Genomic DNA, 22446 nt, shown 5'->3' with positions numbered 1-22446 from the left:
TCTCTCCATCGGTTCCTTTTTTCTCCATCATCTGGACACCTCACTGTTCAATAGCGAACAGGGTCGCAAAGGGATTGGTGTGGTGGGAGTCAGACTCGAAGTCATCATCTTCTCCCGGCTGCCAAACTCGTCTGTAGTAAACGTGCTAAAGCTGCTTGGGGCGAATTGGGGTCCATCTCATCATTCCGGATGAGCCTGAACGATTTGTCTCGGTACCAGAATCGTGTGTCGAGGTTGGAGCTACTATGCTTCAATCCGTAATCATCGGGCGGTGGGTCTGGGTCAGGGGCTTTGATATAAGTGATCTCAAATGGGTCGGTAGAATCATGCTCAGATTTGCTGGGAGTGCGGCCTGGTGCAGGGGTATAGTCGTAACGTGGTGTGCTGTGGATGTCGTCATCGTGATCGCTATCACTGTCGCTGTCTCTAAGATATGGTGGAGTAATGGGGCTGAGTGTAGGGGTTTACCGTCCGCAGAAACAAATCCTCTTGGTTCCCAGAGTGATAGGAACTCTGTCAAACTATTGCAGACAAAGAAGCAGTCTGAGTAGATGTCTGCTGGGGTCGGGAACGAGTCTGGGTGGTCTCACAATATATGCAATTGCTGCCAGCTCTGCTGCCTGCGAGCCTAAGTGTCCTGGTAACTTCAAGGAAATTTCATCCAGGGCGCATCCCTGCATCCACATAAATCCTTAGGGGTGCGCACGTGTCTGTGGGCTGGGGTCTCTGGGGTGTACTACCTGTTTTCCTGGGGGGTGTTTTGGGAATGAATGGGTCTGTGTTGTGTTTAGTGGTGATGATCTCACATTCATGAGGGGTGCCTGCATACTGCAAATTATCGGCAAGGAATGTGTGGGTTTTGGTTCTCTTTACCGTGATGTCCCGTCCCTGTAAAAGAAGGGTCCAACGGGCTGCGCAGATTTGGCTGACTGTGCCATCTTTAAGTCGGTCGTCTAACAATCGCTGTGCCGGTGTGTGTTCTGTGAGGATGGTGATGGGGTTGAGTCCTGTAATGTAGGCGAATTATTGCACTGCCCAAAAAACTGCGAGCAGGTGCCTTCCACCAGCAGAAAATCGTTGCTCTACGGGGTCTAACATGAGTGAGGCATGAGGCGTAACTGGTCGTGGCGTTCCTGGAGGAGCACGGCCGAAAGGGTTCGGTCGGTGCTTGCTACCTCTATAGCGTATGGGGAAAGTGGATCTGGGACCAGTAGTGTGGGGGCTGTGCTGAGTGCTCTTTCTAAAGTGTCCATGGCATCTGTATGCTGTGGAAGCCATTCCCAAGGTGCCTTCTTCTTGAGAAGTTCGGAAAGGGGCGCTGCTTTAGTGGCGAAAACGTCAATATGGTTTCGGCAGTAACCAACTAGTCCTAAAAATGACCGGAGGGCTGAGACATTGTGGGGAAGGGGCAATTTGACGATCGAATCAATTCTCTTGTGCTCGATCTCACGTTTACCATGAGTGATCACTGTTCCCAAGTAAATAACTTTTTCTTTCAGAATCTGGGCCTTCTTGGGGTTGACTTTACAACCAATTTCTTTTCGGAGTGCTCGGAGTTCGGCGAGAAGCGAAATGTGCTCTCCCTTTGTGTCTGTCTGTAGTAACAAGTCGTCTACGTACTGGACCAGACAATCGTGGCGGGAAAATTTTGCTCATCCATTTGCCAGCTGTCGGTGGAAAATGGAGTGGGAGTTATGGAAGCCTTGTGGAAGGCACGTCCACGTGTACTGTTGTCCTTGGAATGTAAAGGTGAATTTGTACTGGCACGCTTTAGCCAATGGAATGGACAAGAAGCCATTACTAATGTCCAAAACCAAAAGAAATTTTGACTGGAGTCCCTGTTTGAGCATGGTCTCGGGACTCGTGGCTACAGTGGGGGCTGCTGCTGGGGTTACTTTGTTCAGTTCCCGGTAATCAATGGTCAATCGCCATGATCCATCCGGTTTCCTGACGGGCCAAATTGGTGCGCTGTTTGTGGAGGCTACTGATCTGAGTACTCCTTGATCCAACAAACTCTCTATCACTTTGGAGATTTCTCCCTCTGCTTCCTGGGGAAATCCGTACTGCTTCTGGGGTTTAGGGTCGGGACCTGTACCATTCACAAAACCAGTCAAACTGCCACAGTCGTGCTTGTGCTGTGCAAATGCTGCTTTGTGTTCCTGCAGGACTACCCTAACCTGTTTGTCTGCACTAATGGCTCGAGGGTCGAACCAGAAGCCTCCTACTGAGCTAATCCTACTTGCGTACTCTCCTACTGTGAGCGTGGCGGGGGCTCGTGCTGCCTTTGCCATTTTCCATACACACTTGTTCACTGGGTCGAAAGAAAGGTTATGGGAGCTCATGAAGTCGATCCCAAGGATATGTTCTGCTGTCTGGGGCAGATCAATTGAAACTACAGGGTGCTTGGTTGCGATGTTCCCTATCTGTATTGCTATAGGGGCTGTGATGTGTCCCTGTTGTAAATGGCCTGTAAAACCGCTGAGTGTGATGGTGTCTGTTGTGGGCCACGTGTCTCGCTGAAACATCGTGGAGGAATTGAGTGTGGTGCGGGACCCTCCTGTGTCCCAAATAAATTCCACGGGTTGTCCCCGGACTTTTCCTGCTACTACCGGTCTACCGTACTTGTCCCAAAGGGTGTCGCAGACCCAAGTTGCGGAGCCCGAACTCCGTCAGTCGGTGCCGTCTGCATTCTCTGAATGGGTGCTAATGCTATGGATCGGCTTTGCCCTATTCTTGTTTAGGGTGCCTGTCTGTTGGTTTCTCTGCTGCTTCTGGGGTGTGTTGCACTCTCGTGCAAAGTGTCCTAGCTGTCCACAATTATAACATTCCTGAACTTTGGGCTGGGGTTGGCTGTTCCTGCCCTCATTTACCCATGCGGGGTTCTGGTGTGCCTTAACTGGGTTCATTTCTACCTGCTCTTCATCGGGTGTTATAAATGCGGTTTTGCCTACAATTGACTGCTCCCAAGCGCGGGACAATCTCTTCAAAACCCATTTTTCATTGTGGGCCTCATCTGAGGGGTCATAATTTGCGCAAGCTTTTCGTCCTGCTTCTGTGGCGTGGGAGACTAGAATTCGGGTTGGCCATATTAACTGGGGGCAAATGGGCGCAGGCTAACTCTCCAAAAACTGCGGTAAAGTGAATCCACAAACGCCCAGCACCAAACGTTGTGGGGTGCTCTGTCTTCTTTTGCCTACACTTATTTAGGCCTTCTACGGGGTCTCCTCTGTTAAAGCCGATCACATCAAGAATCGCTGTGTGCATCTCTTGGAGTGTGCCTCCTCCTACATTCTGTGGGTCGGGAAGGGCTGCTACGACTGAAGGGTCGAGGCTTAAAACTGTGAGCTTTACTTGCTCCTTTTCGTCCAGGCCGTACATGGTAGCCTGTTGTCTGACTTTCGCGGAAAATTGGTGGGGGTCTGATGTGGGAAGGAACAGTGTAATTTTTCCACACGCGTCCCGTATTGGGGTCACGGTTAACGGGGTTGTGTAATGGAAATCTGCTTCTCCTTCTCCTGCGGCCCTGCGATGTGTGGTTACAGGGTTCATGGGGGGGGTGGGGGGGGGGATGTTCTGCTTGTTCGGTTGGGGGTTGGGGCGCTTTCCTTTTCTGGGGGTTTTCCTGCGTACATGTCCCATGTACGTATCTATGGGCAGTCTCGTCCAATTCCTGCCAATTGGGGCCGTTTTCTTGATCTAATTGGGGTCCGAATGTAATCTGAAAGCCATTTTGCACGGACAGCAGAGATTGCAATTCTGCAATTTGCTTCCGGCACTTTGCATGGTCTACGGAGCTCTGCCTTTGTTCCGTCATGGAAGTATGGAGTGCTCGTAGGCCTGTTGGTAAATCGTTGCACTGTTTCTGCAATTTCTCAACTTGCTGTTCTGTTTCTTGTCTTACCAAGACCGCACGTTGCGTGTCCTGATAGGCCTTATCGTATTGTGTCTGAAAACTGTTCAAATGAGCGAGACAAGACTGATGTGCCCTCTTGGCATCATCCACCTCTCTGTCCCTTGCTGCTAACTGCTCTTTCAGATATCGATTCTCTTTCTCTACCTCACTCACTGGTTCTGTCTCTCTCCTCTATCTCTCTACGGAGCATCCTAACGACCTCCTCTGTGCCTCGCAATTGTACCAAACAGGACATGATTGCCATCGGCTTGCCAGCTTTCCCTAAGCTCTTCTTGTGGATCTCTAACGGGTTCTCCCACCAAGTATGTCCTATACTCCTGGGTCCTGTTTCCTCATTATCATAGAATTCACTCCAAAGAGGATATCCTTTCCCTTTGAGATATTTCCTGATCTCTTCTTCCCAAACGGGACACTGTCCTACTTTACTGGTCGCTGCGACGTCGAATTCCTGGGGGTTTATAAAGCGTTTCATTGCCTTCATTGCCATTCTTCCGACTAGGATCTCTAATGAATCTGGAACAGGGGGTGATAAAGCGGTGATGTAAACACGGGTATGGCTTACGCTAATTTCCGGCCTACAAAACACCCGACAGTTTTTCGCAACAAAATCTCTCACATTTACCTTATATCCGTTAGTACGCATGCATTAACACACTTCCGAATCTCAGAGGTTTGATCAGTGCTGTTTTGACGCATGTGGTTTTTCTTTCTGTTCCGAATTGGGTTCTCCATTCAAATTTTGGGCTCTCTCGGAGTGGTTAGGCCACTTTGAAAATGAGTCCCGGTGGAGTCGCCAGTAAATGTTGCTAACTTTTGGTTGGCTCATAATTTGGCTCTATTTAATCACGTTTGCTCAAAAGTCGCAGGGTATCTTTCGACACCGCCACAAGGCTCAGAACCGAATACTGATCAATGACTCGATACACCAGTTAGTAAGTTCAAAAGCAATGCTCATTTATTTACACAGTCAAATCTACTCATGCATAAACTCTACAAACTAAACTACCACTATTACTAAGGCCTATACTTAGCTTCGGGCACCCACTCAGTCAGAGGAACAATGGCCATTGCTCGGTTCTGAGGCTGCCGGTTTGAGCTGTTTACAGGGTAGCAACTAGGAGCGTCTATCTCGTAGCGTGTGTTGACTTGGAACTTACTTGGTCTGCTGTAGCTGCTAGGCTGGTCTCTCTCTTCGCTGAGAGCCAAAGCCAAAGGAGAAAGATTCTCCCTTGGGGGATACCTCTTATACTGCAAAGGGCTTCGCACTCTTTTGGGCGAGCCTTGAACTTGGCCTCAACTAATTGGGTCTTTCCCAATCATTGGTATCGATTTTCCTCCAATAGAGGGGTGGTTCCCTGATCGCTGGGCGTGTCCTGGTGACTGTCAGTCTGCTTTGTCTTAGCTTCTTCTGGCGCCGGGGAGTCTGTCCTCACATTGTGTATCTAAATGTTTCCCTTTTGTCCCCGGACATGGCTCATTAGTATGTAAATCGTTTGGTAGTTTCTGTCCTATCTGAGCGTTTAAGGTTCTAATCAACAGACAGAGCTTGCACCTGCTTGTTTCTTAGCATTGTCCAATTTTCCCTGCATTCTTTGCAAGTGCCCATTTTGTAATCGGGTCGTGGCCATCCCAGATGGCTACAATAGGCACAACAAAGAAAAAGGTTTTGCATAGTATGAGGAGTTAGGCGCCATATTCAGAAGCAGTCCTCAAAAACGACTAATCTGGATTATTACCGGAGCTGAATGCAAATTGATATAGGCAAATAGGTTTAGAGAAATAAATGCTCAAACACTCGTGAGAGAAGTGGGTTCTTGTTTTTGGGGCACTGGCACCAGTACTGGGCAAAGTGGGGGTTGTAAAGTTGGGATAGTCCACACCTGAACAGGATTAGACAAAGTCAACATGAGTTTATGAAAGATAAATCATGGTTGATAAACCTACTGGAGGTTTTTTAGAATGAAACTCGTATAATAGATAAGAGAGAACCTGTGGATATGGTATATTTGGATTTTTTAGGACATTGTTGTAAAATCTTTTGTTTGACATGTGTTCCCTTTTTTATCCCCGTCCTGCTGTCTGATTGTTCTACAGTCTTCTGGTTAGCTGCTACTTTACAGCACCCTTTGGTATTTCTGTTTAAATTGCAGTCTATGGTCATTGAAACCCCTGTCCTGATGAACCAGGCCACAACGTCCCTTTAGGCTCCGCAGCAGAACCGTGATGCTGATTTGATAGACTTGGCCAGCAGTCAATTGGTGAATGTAGGATTCTGTGCCAGCTCCTATTGTTGCATGTGATTGGTGGAGCCAGTCAGAAACTTCCAGAAAGCAGGTGGGTCTTTTGAAGAGTTCCATCTTTTGTTTCAGTTCTGTGAAGGAAGCCAGCTAATAAGGAGCTTGAAGACTCTCTTTCCATCTCTCTCTCTCTCTCGCTCTGCCAGACGATTTTAAGAGGCACTCTAGCTAAATCTAAGGAGACTTTGTTTTAAAAGGGCACAGGCAGCCAATAGAACTGGGAAAGAGATTTTGAATGTGCAAGTGGAAGCCATTTTCCCACAGGTCAGTAACCTTCTAACTCTGTGCCAGATGGGCTGGAAAGAGATCAACGTTGAAGCTTAAGGGGAGAGCATTTGTGATAAAACCGCCAGAGTTCTGCGCAGAAATCAGGGAGGTAAAAGTCTGTTAATTCCAGTTACTGACCAGTAATTTCACAGGGAGACAAAAACTCCATCTGGTGGTAGAAGTGTAGAATTGCACTGATCTGAATATCCTGTGTGTAGCACCATCTGGTGACCACGCATTGATCCAGGGTGTCATAACAATTTTCAAAAAGCATTTGATAAAATCTCATATTATGTGGTGAGTGTGCAAAGTTCAAGTGCATAGGATCGGGGGGGTTATATATTGGCATGGATTGAGAATTGGTTCAATGACAGGAAACAAAGAACAAAGAATGGTACAGCCCAGGATCAGGCCCTTCGGCCCTCCAAGCCCCTGCCGACCATACTGCCCGTCTAAACTAAAATCTTCTACACTTCCTGGGTCCGTATCCCTCTATTCCCATCCTATTCATGTATTTGTCAAGATGCCCCTTAAATGTCACTATCATCCCTGCTTCCACCACCTCCTCCGGCAGCGAGTTCCAGGCACCCACTACCCTCTATGTAAAAAACTTGCCTCGTACATCTCCTCTAAACCTTGCCGCTCGCACCTTAAACCTATGCCCCTTAGTAATTGACCCCTCTACCCCGGGGAAAAGCCTCTGACTATCCACTCTGTCTATGACCCTCATAATTTTGTAGACCTCTATCAGGTCGCCCCTCAACATCCGTCGTTCCAGTGAGAACATACAGTGAGAGTTTATTCAACCGCTCCTCATAGCTAATGCCCTCCATACCAGGCAACATCCTGGTAAATCTCTACTGCACCCTCTCTAAAGCCTCCACATCCTTCTGGTAGTGTGGCGACCAGAATTGAACACTATACTCCAAGTGTGGCCCAACAGGGCTAAATCGCTGGCTTTGAAAGCAGACCAAGGCAGACCAACAGCACGGTTCGATTCCCGTAACAGCCTCCCCGAACAGGCACCGGAATGTGGTGACTAGGGGCTTTTACAGTTACTTTTCACAGTAACCTCATTTGAAGCCTACTTGTGACAATAAGCGATTTTCATTTTTTCACTAAGATTCTATACAGCTGCAACATGACTTACCAATTCTTATACTCAATACCCCGGCCAATGAAGGCAAGCATGCCGTATGCCTTCTTGACTACTTGCTCCACCTGTGTTACCCCTTTCAGTGACCTATGGACCTGTACACCTAGATCTCTCTGACTTTCAATACTCTTCAGGGTTCTATCATTCACTGTATATTCCCTACCTACATTAGACCTTCCAAAATGCATTACCTCACATTTGTCCGGATTAAACTCCATCTGCCATCTCATCGCCCAAGTCTCCAAATGATCTAAATCCTGCTGTATCCTCTGACAGTCCTCATCGCTATCCGCAGTTCCACATACCTTTGTGTCGTCTGCAAACTTACTAAATCAGACCAGTTACATTTTCCTCCAAATCATTTATAGGTACTACGAACAGCAACGGTCCCAGCACTGATCCCTGCGGAACACCACTAGTCACAGACCTCCAAATAGAAAAGCACCCTTCCATTGCTACTCTCTGTCTTCTATGACCTAGCCAGTTCTGTATCCACCTTGCCAGCTCACCCCTGATCCCGTGTGACTTCACCTTTTGTACTGGTCTACCATGAGGGACATTGTCAAAGGCCTTACTGAAGTCCATATAGACAACATCAACTGCCCTACCTGCATCAATCACCTTTGTAACCTCGTCGAAAAACTCTATCAAGTTACGGAGACACGACCTTCCCTTCACAAAACCATGCTGCCTCTCACTAATACGTCCATTTGCTTCCAAATGGGAGTAGATCCTGTCTCGAAGAATTCTCTCGAGTAATTTCCGTAAGGCTCACCGGCCTGTAGTTGCCTGGATTATTCTTGCTACCCTTCTTAAACAAAGGAACAACATTGGCTATTCTCCAGTCCTCCGGGACATCACCTGAAGACAGTGAGGATCCAAAGATTTCTGTCAAGGTCTCAATAATTTCCTCTCTAGCCTCCTTCAGTATTCTGGGGTAGATCCCATCAGGCCCTGGGGACTTATCTACCTTAATATTTTTCAAGACGCCCAACACCTCGTCTTTTTGGATCTCAATGTGACCCAGGCTATCTACACACCCTTCTCCAGACTCAACATCCACCAATTTCTTCTCTTTGGTGAATACTAATGCAAAACAGAGTAAGAATAAATGGATCTTTTTTGAGTGACAGGCGGTGAGATACCCTCAATTACGACTCAGGAGAGAAGATTGATAATTCAAAGCCTTTAATTACCAGAGAACCAGACAGCTGTCTAGAAGTGTGCTCACTGCACGCTGCCTACTGAACGTAACCTTATATACAGTTCCCTGGGGGCGGAGCCAGAGGCCACAATCATCCGAGATATCTAATAAGCTTACGTATGAACTCCTGGAATATTGCCATTGAATCATAGAATTTACAGTACAGAAGGAGCTCATTCGGCCCATCGAGTCTGCACCGGCCCTTTGAAAGAGCACCCTACTTAAGCCCACGCCTCCACCCTACCCCCATAACCCAACCTAACCATTTGGACACTAAGGGACAATTTAACATGGCCAATCCACCTAACTTGTACATCTTTGGACTGTGGGAGGAAACGGAGCATCTGGAGGAAACCCACGCACACACGGGGAGAACGTGCAAACTCCACACAGTCACCCGAGGCCGGAATTGAACCCAGTCCCCTAGAGCTGTGAGGAAGCAGTGCTTGCCACCGTGCCACCCATTAGATCTTTTACATCAACCCAAGCAGGCAGATGGAGCCTCAAAAACCTGGTGATTCAGAGGCATATGTGCTACCACCTGAGCAAGGGCTGACAAAATATGTCTTTTTGCAGTATGTCCTCAATTCATTTTACTTCTGCCCTTGTATATTTCAGGGTGATTTTTGTATGATTACACATCTGGACCTTGACTGATAAGCTTCCAATCTCAAACTTTGCATGTGAGCCGCCAAACGTTTGGGCCCTTCCACTTACCGTATGAGTCACTTACCTTTTCCAAGTCAAGCTGACAGTTCCTCTTGCGGTTTTCCTTAGTTGGTAAAGTTGGAACACACGACCAAACACAACGTTTCCTGGTCCAGCCTAGTTTTTATTATTGAGCTGTATTCCAGGTATTACCTCCCATTAGGTGCATACATAATAATGGTTGATAAGTTTACCTTTGAATGTAATCTAGCCAACAGTAATTTCAGTGTACAATAACTATCCTGAGTACTGCTCTAGTACACCATGAGAAATCTCGTACTATTGTGCTCGAGTTCAATCATTTTTAATCCTCCACGAGTTATATATTGCAATTTGCCACCTAATTAAAACAGGTTTATGACCAATCTTACATTTTCAGTAGGGCAGTTAAGGGGATGATGAATGTCTTAATAAAGACATGTGTCCCCTAGGAGCGTGCGCCATTGAGCAGAAATTTGTACTTGTGGCAACAGATCAGTTGCATCTTCAATGAATACCAACCTTTGCAATGAATTAATGTATTTCTTCTCTTTACTGAAACGTCATTAAAAAATGTTTTCCATGTGGAACTGATGGTGCTAGCTTTGATACACAACACACCAGTCACCAGCTTCATATACTTATGCGTGTCAGATATAGTGTATAGTGTAGGTTAGATGGCTTTTGTTTCGGTGCAACGTCGTGGGCCGAAGGGCCTGTACTGCGCTGTATTGTTCTATGTTCTATAGTGCTAACTCTCCAGGCAGCACAAAACTTCAGAGCTGAAGTGACCTTGATAACCACCAGCAGAACATCACTTGACTGGAGTTTGGTTGCAGGTCTGCTTGCTGTACAACTTGTCCCTAGAATGCCAGATTAATTTAAGTCCAAGGTTGACTCATTTCAATAACGGCAGTGAGCTGCCAGTCTCCTGAAATAGGCCCATGTCAGCCCCCATCTGTACCAGCTCCAGAGTTCTCTAAGATAAACAAATGGGTAAAGACTGACAAAGTTACATAGAATCCCTACAGTACAGAAGGAAGCCATTAGCCCTAACGAGTGTGCACCGTCCCTCTGAAAGAGCATCTCACCCAAGCCCACTCCCCCGTCCTATCCCCCCCTAAGGGGCAATTTTATCATGGCCAATCCACCTAACCTGCACATGTTTGGACTGTGGGGGGGAAACCGGAGCACCCGGAGGGAACCCATGCAGACATGGGAAGAAAGTGCAAACTCCACACAGACACCCAATGCTGGAATTGAACCCGGGTCCCTGGCGCTGTGAGACAGCAGTGCTAACCACAGTTCCCAATCCATTTTAACGTGCCTGCAACTCCATTGTAACGTCTTTCAACTCCATGGGCGAAATTCTCCCCCAACAGCGCGATGACCGCCGACTGGCGCCAAAAACGGCGCCAATCAGACGGGCATCGCGCCGGCCCAAAGGTGCGGAATGCTCCGCATCTTTGGGGGCCGAGCCCCAACATTGAGGGGGTAGGCCGGCGCCAGAGGGATTTCTGCCCCGCCAGCTGGCGGAAATGGCGTTTGTTGCCCCGCCAGCTGGCGCGGAAATGCGGCGCATGCGTGGGAGCGTCAACGGCCGCCGACAGTTTCCCGCACATGCGCAGTGGGGAGAGTCTCTTCCGCCTCCGCCATGGTGGAGGCCGTGACGAAGGCGGAAGGGAAAGAGTGCCCCCACGGCACAGGCCCACCCGCGGATCGGTGGGCCCCGATCGCGGGCCGGCCACCGTGGGGGCACCCCCCGGGGTCAGATCGCCCCGCGCCCCCCCCAGGACCCCGGAGCCCGCCCGCGCCGCCTGGTCCCGCCGGTAAATACCAGCTTTGATTTACGCCGGCGGGACAGGCAATTTCTGGGCGGGACTTCGGCCCATCCGGGCCGGAGAATTGAGCGGGGGGTCCCGCCAACCGGTGCGGCCCGATTCCCGCCCCCGCCCAATCTCCGGTACCGGAGACTTCGGCGGGGGTGGGGGCGGGATTCACGGCGGCCAACGGCCATTCTCCGACCCGGCGGGGGGGTCGGAGAATGACGCCCCTAGTTTCTGAAATCCTCTCATTTGCAGCAATGCATCACCTGGTTATTAATTTTAAATTAATATTTCTAATACACAAGCATGTTAACCAAATAATACACTAGTTTTAATAATATACTGGTGCAAGTTCAGTACAGAACGAGGAGGATAAATGGGTGGTGGGAAAGTTGGTACCGGAGGGATAATTGGACTGGCTCTGGAGAAGATGGCACACGTACAAATGGGCAGGTTGCACCTGAACAGAGCTGGGATTGAGTTCCTTGCAGGGTGTTTTGCTAGTGCAGTTGGGAGAGTTTTAAACTAACTCGGCAGGGATGTGGGAACCAAGAGAAAATATTAGCAAGGAATACCAGGGTTCACCAAATACTGGGGAGGGTAAGATAGCACAGTATGAAGAACAGTCACCCGAGGCCTGTTTAGGGGCACAGAAGTGCACATTGTATTTCTTCTCTTTGAAATTTAAGTAGTGTGAGTCACCCTGGTCAGCTGAAGTCGGTATACAAGACAAGACAGAAAGCGCACTCGGTAAGCTTTGCACAGGTCAAAGAGACGCAGCCTGAGTGAGACACATCCAGAGTGGGAATTTGGAACTTGGTAATTTGGTGCAGTGAGGTAATTCGGTGCAGAGTAGGAGAAGGTGCTTTTTCCCTACTGTTTTGTTCTCTCCCTTTCTTCTGGCCTGTTACTTTTAATCTGCATGGAGAGAACCAGAGAGCATCTGAGACCCTCGGAAGGTAAGTAAGTGATTTTTACTTATTTTTACTTTTATTACCATTTCAAATTGTGTGTGTTTGTGTGGTGGTGGGGGGGGGGGGGGGGGGGGGGGGGGGGGCTGAAGTGACATCACAGAAAAGCTGTGACCTGATTGGCTGGTTGGGAATCTACACTAAATTTAAAAAATTAAGCATTGGTAAACTAATTAAACATAATTACTTCATTATAATTTAGAGGGTTATCTAAGCCAGAGATCAAAGAGTACTCTATTTAGCTTTCACATTTATAGTAGAAATCTAGTGCTAGGTAACATATAGTTAACAGTAACTTTTTAAAAACTTTTACATTTAATTTACTAATTAATTGATGCAATGTCAATTAGAGGGGTGCAGTGCTCTGACTGTGAGTTGTGGCAGGTCCGGGAGGCTTCCAGCGTACCAGATGGCTTCATCTGCAGAACGTGCACCCAACTGGAGCTCCTCACAGACCGCATGGTTTGGTTGGAGCAGCAGTTGGATGCACTTAGGAGCATGCAGGTGGCAGAAAGCGTCATAGATAGCAGTTATATAAATGTGGTCACACCCAAGGTGCAGGCAGAGAAATGAGTGACCACCAGAAAGGGCAGGCAGTCAGTGCAGGAATCCCCTGTGGTTGTCCCCCTCTCGAACAGGTATACCACTTTGGATACTGTCGGAGGGGGGATAGCCGATCAGGGGAAAACAGCAGCAGCCAGAGCAGTGGCACCACGCTGGCTCTGATGTTCAGAAGGGAGGGTCAAAGCGCAGAAGAGCAAAAGTAATAGGGGACTCTATAGTCAGGGGCACAGAGAGGCGCTTCTGTGGACGTGAAAGACACTCCAGGATGGTATGTTGCCTCCCTGGTGCCAGGGTCCAGAATGTCTCCGAACGGGGAGAGGGCATCCTGAAGGGGGAGGGCAAACAGGCAGAGGTCGTTGTACATATTGGTACTAACGACATAGGCAGGAAAGGGCATGAGGTCCTGCAGCAGGAGTTCAGGGAGCTAGGCAGAAAGTTAAAAGACAGGACCTCTCATGTTGTAATCTCGGGATTACTCCCTGTGCCACGTGCCAGTGAGGCTAGAAATAGGAAGATAGAGCAGCTAAACACGTGGCTAAACAGCTGGTGTAGGAGGGAGGGTTTCCGTTATCTGGACCACTGGAAGCTCTTCCGGGGCAGGTGTGACCTATATAAGGACGGGTTGCATCTAAACTGGAGAGGCATAAATATCCTGGCCGCGAGGTTTGTGAGTGTCACATGGGAGGGTTTAAACTAGTGTGGTGGGGGATGGGCACCAGGGAGCAATAGGTCAGAAGGTGAGAGCATTGAGGGAGAACTAGGGAATAGGGCCAGTATGTCTCGGAGGCACAGCAGACAGGGAGAAGTTGCTGAACACAGCGGGTCTGGTGGCCTGAAGTGCATATGTTTTAATGCAAGAAGTATTATGGGTAAGGCAGATGAACTTACAGCTTGGATTAGTACTTGGAACTATGATGCTGTTGCCATTACAGAGACCTGGTTGAGGTGCGGGCAGGATTGGCAGCTAAACGTTCCAGGATTTAGATGTTTCAGGCGGGATAGAGGGGGATGTAAAAGGGGTGGTGGAGTTGCGCTACTGGTTAGGGAGAATATCACAGCTGTACTACGGGAGGACACCTCAGAGGGCAGTGAGGCTATATGGGTAGAGATCAGGAATAAGAAGGGTGCAGTCACAATGTTGGGGGTTTACTATAGGCCTCCCAGCAGCCAGCGGGAGATAGAGGAGCAGATAGGTAGACAGATTTTGGAAAAGAGTAAAAACAACAGGGTTGTGGTGATGGGAGACTTCAACTTCCCCAATATTGACTGGGACACACTTAGTGCCAGGGGCTTAGACGGGGCAGAGTTTGTAAGGAGCATCCAGTAGGGCTTCTTAAAACAATATGTAGACAGTCCAACTAGGGAAGGGGCTGTACAGGACCTGGTATTGGTAAATGAGCCCGGCCAGGTGGTAGAGGTTTCAGTAGGGGAGCATTTCGGGAACAGTGACCACAATTCAGTAAGTTTTAAAGTGCTGCTGGACAAGGATAAGAGTGGTCCTAGGATGAATGTGCTAAATTGGGGGAAGGCTAATTATAACAATATTAGGTGGGAACTGAAGAACAATGATTGGGGGTGGATGTTTGAGGGTAAATCAACATCTGACATGTGGGAGGCTTTCAAGTGTGAGGAAGAAGGATAAATACGGCAATTTTCAGGAACCTTGGATAACGAGAGATATTGTAGGCCTCGTCAAAAAGAAAAGGGAGGCATTTGTCAGGGCTAAATGGTTGGGAACAGACGAAGCCTGTGTGGAATATAAGGAAAGTAGGAAGGTACTTAAGCAAGGAGTCAGGAGGGCGAGAAGGGGTCACGAAAAGTCATTAAAAGCAAGAGGGTAGCCAGGGAAAGGGTTGGCCCATTGAAGGACAGGGTAGGTAATCTATGTTTGGAGCCAGAGGAAATGGGCGAGGTTCTAAATGAATACTTTGCATCAGTATTCACCAAAGAAAAGGAATTGGTGGATGTTGAGTCTGGAGAAGGGTGTGTAGATCGCCTGCGTCACATTGAGATCCAAAAAGACGAGGTGTTGGGAATCTTGAGAAATATTAAGGTAGATAAGTCCCCAGGGCCTGATGGGATCTACCCCAGAATACTGAAGGAGGCTAGAGAGGAAATTGCTGAGGCCTTGACAGAAATCTTTGGATCCTAACTGTCTCCAGGTGATGTCCCAGAGGACTGGAGAATAGCCAATGTTGTTCCTCTGTTTAAGAAGGGTAGCAAGGATAATCCAGGGAACTACAGGCCGGTGAGCCTTACGTCAGTGGTTGGGAAATTACTGGAGAGAATTCTTCGAGACAGGATCTACTCCCAATTGGAAGCAAATGGACGTATTCCTGAGAGGCAGCATGATTTTGTGAAGGGGAGGTCGTGTCACACTAACTTGATAAGAGTTTTTCGAAGAGGTCACAAAGATGATTGATGCAGGTAAGGCAGTGGATGTTGTCTATATGGCAGATGGAGTTTAATCCGGACAAATGTGAGGTCATGCATTTTGGAAGGTCTAATGCAGGTAGGAAATATACAGTGAATGGTAGAACCCTCAAGTGTATTGAAAGTCAGAGAGATCTAGGTGTACAGGTCCATAGGTCACTGAAAGGGGCAACACAGGTGGAGCAGGTAGTCAAGAAGGCATACAGCATGTTTGCCTTCATTGGCCAGGGCATTGAGTATAAGAATTGGCAAGTCATGTTGCAGCTATATAGAACCTTAGTTAGGCCACACTAGGAGTATAGTGTGCAATTCTGGTCGCCACACTATCAGAAGGATGTGGAGGCTTTAGAGAGGGTGCAGAAGAGATTTACTAGAATGTTGCCTGGTATGGAGGGCATTAGCTATGAGGAGCGGTTGAATAAACTCGGTTTGTTCTCACTGGTTGAGGGGTGACCTGTAGAGGTCTACAAAATTATGAGGGGCATAGACAGAGTGGATAGTCAGAGGCTTTTACCCAGGGTAGAGGGGTCAATTACTAGGGGGCATAGGTTTAAGGTGCGAGGGGCAAGGTTTAGAGTAGATGTATGAGGCAAGTTTTTTACTTAGAGGGTTGTGGGTGCCTGGAACTCGCTGCCGGAGGTGGTGGTGGAAGCAGGGACGATAGTGACATTTAAGCGGCATCTTGACAAATACATGAATAGGATGGGAATAGAGGGATACAGACCCAGGAAGTGTAGAAGATTGTAGTTTAGTCGTGCAACATGGTCGGCAAGGGCTTCGAGGGCCGAAGGGCCTGTTCCTGTGCTGTACTTTTCTTTGTTCTTTGTTTGTTCTTTGTAATAGTATGAGGGGCGATGTTGATATAAAAATCAGTGAGGAGTGCAATAAGAAATTAACATACACAGAAAAGGTTTGGAGTGGTATGGCAGGTTTAAAAATAGATAAATATCCAGGGCCTGATGAAATGCATTCCAGGCTGTTGAGGGAGGCAAAAGAGGAAATAGCAAGAACACTGACAATTTTCAATTCCTCTCTGGCCAGAGCAGAAATGCCAGAGGACTGGGGGATAGCCAATGTGGTTACATTATTCAAGAAGGGAGTGTCATGATATGCAGACACATACATAATGATATACAGACAAGCAGCTAATGAACACAGAGAACAGGACATGACCAATAAGCAGGCAGGACACTCAGGAGTGGGATCTGACTATAAAAGACACGAGGCACTCACACTCTGCCTCTTTCCACTGATGAACATCTAGAGAGTCAGTCAAGGGTGTTGTTACAATCTCACACCTCCACCACGTGGCTAAGAGCTACTCTGGTTCAGTCAGACAGAGTAACCACACTTAAGTTAGCAGAGTCGAACTCACAGAGAACAGTGCTAACAGTTCAATAAACCTGATTGAACTAACTTCAAGGTCTGGAGTATCTTTCTGATCTAAGCTGCATCCAGTTGCAGCCAGTGTTAGACCAGTGTACCTAACACGACAGGGAGGAAGGGATAAACAAAGAAATTACAGGCCAGTCAGTCTAACATCAGTGCTGAGGGAACTATTGGAAACAATTCTGAGAGACAGAATTAACTGCATTTGGAGAGGCAGAGATTAATCAAGAACAGTCAGCATTGTTTTGTTAATGGGATGTCATGTCTGACCAACTTGTTGATTTCTTCCAAGAGGTTGCCAGGTGTATAGATGGGGGAAATGCATCTGATAGCATGGGATCCAAGGAAATTTGGCAAATTGGATCCAGAATTGGCTGAGTGGCAGGAAGCAAGTGGTGATGGTCGAGAGGGTTTTTCTGACTGGAAGCTTGTGTCCAGTGGGGTCCCGCAGGGATCAGTGTTGGGGCCCTTGCTGGTTCATATAAATGATTTAGATATGAATGTAGAAGGGTTGATCAGTAAGTTTGCGGCTGATACAAAAATTGGTGGGGTGGTAAATAGTAAGGAGAATTGCCTTCAATTACAGGAGGATATAGACGGGCTGGGCAGGACAAACAAGACAAGGGAATACATGATGAACAGCAGGATCCTGGAAGGCACCTAGGATCAGAGGGACCTTGGTGTGCCTGTACACTGGTCCCTTAAGGTGGTACAGAAGGTGAATACAGTGGTTAAGGCAGCATATGTTATACTTGCCTTTATTAGCTGAGGCATAAAGTTTTTAAGAGCAGGGAGGTTATGCTGGAACTGTATAAAAAATTGGTTAGGCCACAGCTAGAGTAATGTGTGCAGTTTTGGAATCCACATTATCGGAAGGCTGTGATGGCACTGCAAAGGGTGCAGAGGAGATTTACCAGGGTGCTGCCTGGGCTGGAGCGTGTTAGTTATGAAGAAAGATTCGATAGACTGGGGTTGCTTTCTTCGGAGCAGAGGAGACTGAGGGGGCACATGGTTGAGATGTATAAAATTATGAGGAGCATAGATTGAATAGACAGGAACAAAACTTTCAACTTCGAATGACTCGGGGCATAGATTTGAGGGAAGGGACAGGAAGTTTAGAGGGGATGAGGGGAAAAACCTTTTTACCCAGAGGATGATGAGAGTATGGAACTCACTGCCTGAAAGGGTGGTGGAGGCAGAGACCCTCATAACATTTACAAGTATTTAGATGTGCACTTACAATCACAAGGCACATAAGGCAATGGACCAAGTGCTGGTAAATGGGATTAGGACAGTTAGGTGATTGTTTTTAACCAGCACAGACACGATGGACCAAAGGGCTTTTTCTGTGCTGTATGACCCTGTGACTCACCTGTGCCTTGCCCTTGCCACCTCAGGCAGATGTGTAGCAAGCAGCTGCTGCTACTTCATAGAAAGCTAAAACCAAATCACAAGGCTGAAAATCCCCTCAGATCGGTAGCATTGTGGATAGCACAATTGCTTCACAGCTCCAGTGTCCCAGATTCGATTCCGGCTTGGGTCACTGTCTGTGCGGAGTCTGCACATCCTCCCCGTGTGTGCGTGGGTTTCCTCCCACAGTCCAAAGATGTGCAGGTTAGGTGGATTGGCATGATAAATTGCCCTTAGTGTCCAAAATTGTCCTTAGTGTTGGGTGTGGTGACTGGGTTTGGGGATAGGGTGGCGGTGTTGGCCTTGGGTAGGGTGCTCTTTCCAAGAGCCGGTGCAGACTCGATGGGCCGAATGGCCTCCTTCTGCACTGTAAATCTTATGGTAATCTATGAGATCCCTGGATCTGCAAAGCTTATATTCACTTTTAAAGATCAAGTTTTTAAATCGGCTGTAATTGACAGGGTAATAGCTTTCAGACAGCATCTCAGGTATATGTGTGTGTGTGTGTGTGTGTGTGTGGTGGTGGTGGGCACTCTCTAATGGAAGTTGGGGGCACCTATATTAAATACTTAACCCCTTGGCCAACTGCAAGATTTACCGCCTACAGGCCATGTTGGCAAATCTATGCCACGTGAATCCCAGCCCAGAGCATCACAGAGGCATGGTAAATCTGGAGTCCAGCCCATTACTAGGATGTAAATCGGTTCAAATGACCTATCTGCATCCTCCTGCTGGCGCAACGTGCAAATCCAAGTGCCGCCATCAGCAGGGGACTGGAGCATTGCAACAGGACTTTTGCCTGAAATGAGATTCTCCGCCACATTGGGAACTCCGTTGCCAGTGGCGGGAGAATCCCCCCCAATATGTTTTTTGCGTTGCTTGCTGGGCAGCATTTATTGCAAATCGCTAATTGCTTTGTAAATAAATGGTCATTTCAGAGGGCATTTAAGATTCAACCACATTGCTGTGGATCTGGAGTCATATGTAGGCCAGACCAGGGAAGGATGGCAGATTTCCTTCCCCAAGTACATTAGTGAACCAGATGGGCTTGTATGACAATCGACAGTGGTCATCATTAGATTTTTAATTCTAAATTGTTACTGAATTTAAATTTTGCCAGCTGCCATGGTGAGAGAGTATTGGCCTGGGTTTCTGAATTACTGGTCCAGTGACTATACCACCCTAGTATTGCCTTCCCTTGACAATAACACAGACCTGACTAAAGGAAGGACAGGACTGTGTGTTAAATATTCTTGGGTATAAGGTGTTCAGTAAATGATAGAAAAGAGGGAGGGGCAGTGCTATTGGTTAAGGAGAGCATTGCAGTGCTGGAGAAAGAGGCTGTACCAGAGGGTTCAAGAACAGAACCAATTTGACTAAAGTTCAGGAATAAAAAGAGTGTAATTACATTGCTGGGTGTAGTCTATAGACCAACAACTAGTGAGAAGGATGTAGAAGAACAAATCTGCAGAAAATTACAGAGAGGTAGAAACATTAGGGAGCAGTTATAACAGGGGGCTTAAATTACCCGAATATAGACGGAGACAGTTGTAGAGTACAAAGAACAAAGAAATGTACAGCCCGGGAACCGGCCCTTCGGCCCTCCAAGCCCGTGCCGACCATGCTGCCCGACTAAACTACAATCTTCTACACTTCCTGGGTCCGTATCCCTCTATTCATGTATTTGTCAAGACGCCCCTTAAATGTCACTATCGTCCCTGCTTCCACCACCTCCTCCGGTAACGAGTTCCAGGCACCCACTACCCTCTGCGTAAAAAACTTGCCTCGTACATCTACTCTAAACCTTGCCCCGCTCACCTTAAACCTATGCCCCGTAGTAATTGACTCCTCTACCCCGGGGAAAAGCCTCTGACTATCCACTCTGTCTATGCCCCTCATAATTTTGTAGACCTCTAGCAGGTCGCCCCTCAACCTCCTTCGTTCCAGTGAGAACAAACCGAGTTTATTCAACCGCTCCTCATAGCTAATGCCCTCCATACCAGGCAACATTCTGGTAAATTTCTTCTGCACCCTCTCTAAAGCCTCCACATCCTTCTGGTAGCGTGGCGACCAGAATTGAACACTATACTCCAAGTGTGGCCTAACTAAGGTTCTATACAGCTGCAACATGACTTGCCAATTCTTATACTCAATGCCCCGGCTAATGAAGGCAAGCATGCCGTATGCCTTCTTGACTACCTTCTCCACCTGTGTTGCCCCTTTCAGTGACCTGTGGACATGTACTCCTAGATCTCTTTGACTTTCAATACTCTTGAGGGTTCTACCATTCACTGTATATTCCCTACCTGCATTAGACCTTCCAAAATGCATTACCTCACATTTGTCCGGATTAAACTCCATCTGCCATCTCTCCACCCAAGTCTCCAAACAATCTAAATCCTGCTGTATCCTCTAACAGTCCTCATCGCTATCCGCAATTCCACCAACCTTTGTGTCGTCTGCAAACTTACTAATCAGACCAGTTACATTTTCCTCCAAATCATTTATATATACTACAAACAGCAAAGGTCCCAGCACTGATCCCTGTGGAACACCACTGGTCACAGCCCTCCAATTAGAAAAGCATCCTTCCATTGCTACTCTCTGTCTTCTATGACCTAGCTAGTTCTGTATCCACCTTGCCAGCTCACCCCTGATCCCGTGTGACTTCACCTTTTGTACTAGTCTACCATGAGGGACCTTGTCAAAGGCCTTACTGAAGTCCATATAGACAACATCTACTGCTCTACCTGCATCAATCATCTTAGTGACCTCCTCGAAAAACTCTATCAAGTTAGTGAGACACGACCTCCCCTTCACAAAACCATGCTGCCTCTCACGAATACGTCCATTTGCTTCCAAATGGGAGTAGATCCTGTCTCGAAGACTTCTCTCCAGTAATTTCCCTACCACTGGAGTAAGGCTCACCGGCCTGTAGTTCCCTGGATTATTCTTGCTACCCTTCTTAAACAAAGGAACAACATTGGCTATTCTCCAGTCCTCCGGGACATCACCTGAAGACAGTGAGGATCCAAAGAGTTCTGTCAATGCCTCAGCAATTTCCTCTCCAGCCTCCTTCAGTATTCTGGGGTAGATCCCATCAGGCCCTGGGGACTTATCTACCTTAATATTTTTCAAGACACCCAACACCTCGTCTTTTTGGATCTCAATGTGACCCAGGCTATCTACACACCCTTCTCCAGACTCAACATCTACCAATTTCTTCTCTTTGGTGAATACTGATGCAAAGTATTCATTTAGTACCTCGCCCATTTCCTCTGGCTCCACACATAGATTCCCTTGCCTATCCTTCAGTGGGCCAACCCTTTCCCTGGCTACCCTCTTGCTTTTTATGTACGTGTAAAAAGCCTTGGGATTTTCCTGAACCCTATTTGCCAATGACTTTTCGTGACCCCTTCTAGCCCTCCTGACTCCTTGCTTAAGTTCCTTCCGACTTTCCTTATATTCCACACAGGCTTTGTCTGTTCCCAGCCTTTTAGCCCTGACAAATGCCTCCTTTTTCTTTTTGACGAATCCTACAATATCTCTCGTTATTCAAGGTTCCCGAAAATTGCCGTATTTATCCTTCTTCCTCACAGGAGCATGCCGGTCCTGAATTCCTTTCAACTGACACTTGAAAGCCTCCCACATGTCAGATGTTGATTTGCCCTCAAACATCCACCCACAATCTATGTTCTTCAGTTCCCGCCTAATATTGTTATAATTAGCCTTCCCCCAATTTAGCCCATTCATCCTAGGACCACTCTTATCCTTGTCCACCAGCACTTTAAAACTTACCGAATTGTGGTCACTGTTCCCGAAATGCTCCCCTACTGAAACATCAACCACCTGGCCGGGCTCATTCCCCAATACCAGGTCCAGTACCGCCCCTTCACTATTTGGACTGTCTACATATTGTTTTAAGAAGCCCTCCTGGATGCTCCTTACAAACTCCGCCCCGTCTAAGCCCCTGGCACTAAGTGAGTCCCAGTCAATATTGGGGAAGTTGAAGTCTCCCATCACCACAACCCTGTTGATTTTACTCTTTTCCAAAATCTGTCTACCTATCTGCTCCTCTATCTCCCGCTGGCTGTTGGGAGGCCTGTAGTAAACCCCCAACATTGTGACTGCACCCTTCTTATTCCTGATCTCTACCCATATAGCCTCACTGCCCTCTGAGGTGTCCTCCCGCAGTACAGCTGTGATATTCTCCCTAACCAGTAGCGCAACTCCGCCACCCCTTTTACATCCCCCTCTATCCTGCCTGAAACATCTAAATCCTGGAACGTTTAGCTGCCAATCCTGCCCTTCCCTCAACCAGGTCTCTGT

The 22446-nt window shown here is 47.6% G+C and overlaps 1 long non-coding RNA gene across 1 annotated transcript in view; it reads left to right on the top strand.

Moving 5' to 3' along the window:
- Nucleotides 1-22446, top strand: part of LOC140419343 (uncharacterized) — a 68149-nt gene that overhangs the window by 18724 nt on the left and 26979 nt on the right. The window contains exon 2 of the long non-coding RNA XR_011945726.1: nucleotides 6064-6247. This is a non-coding gene — a long non-coding RNA (uncharacterized lncRNA). The remainder of the gene's footprint in view (nucleotides 1-6063; nucleotides 6248-22446) is intronic.

This window comes from Scyliorhinus torazame, chromosome 1 (assembly GCF_047496885.1).
Source record: "Scyliorhinus torazame isolate Kashiwa2021f chromosome 1, sScyTor2.1, whole genome shotgun sequence".
Lineage (NCBI taxonomy): Eukaryota > Metazoa > Chordata > Chondrichthyes > Carcharhiniformes > Scyliorhinidae > Scyliorhinus > Scyliorhinus torazame.
Note: the sequence above shows the minus strand (reverse complement) of the source record. Positions and strands in the feature narration are given on the sequence as shown.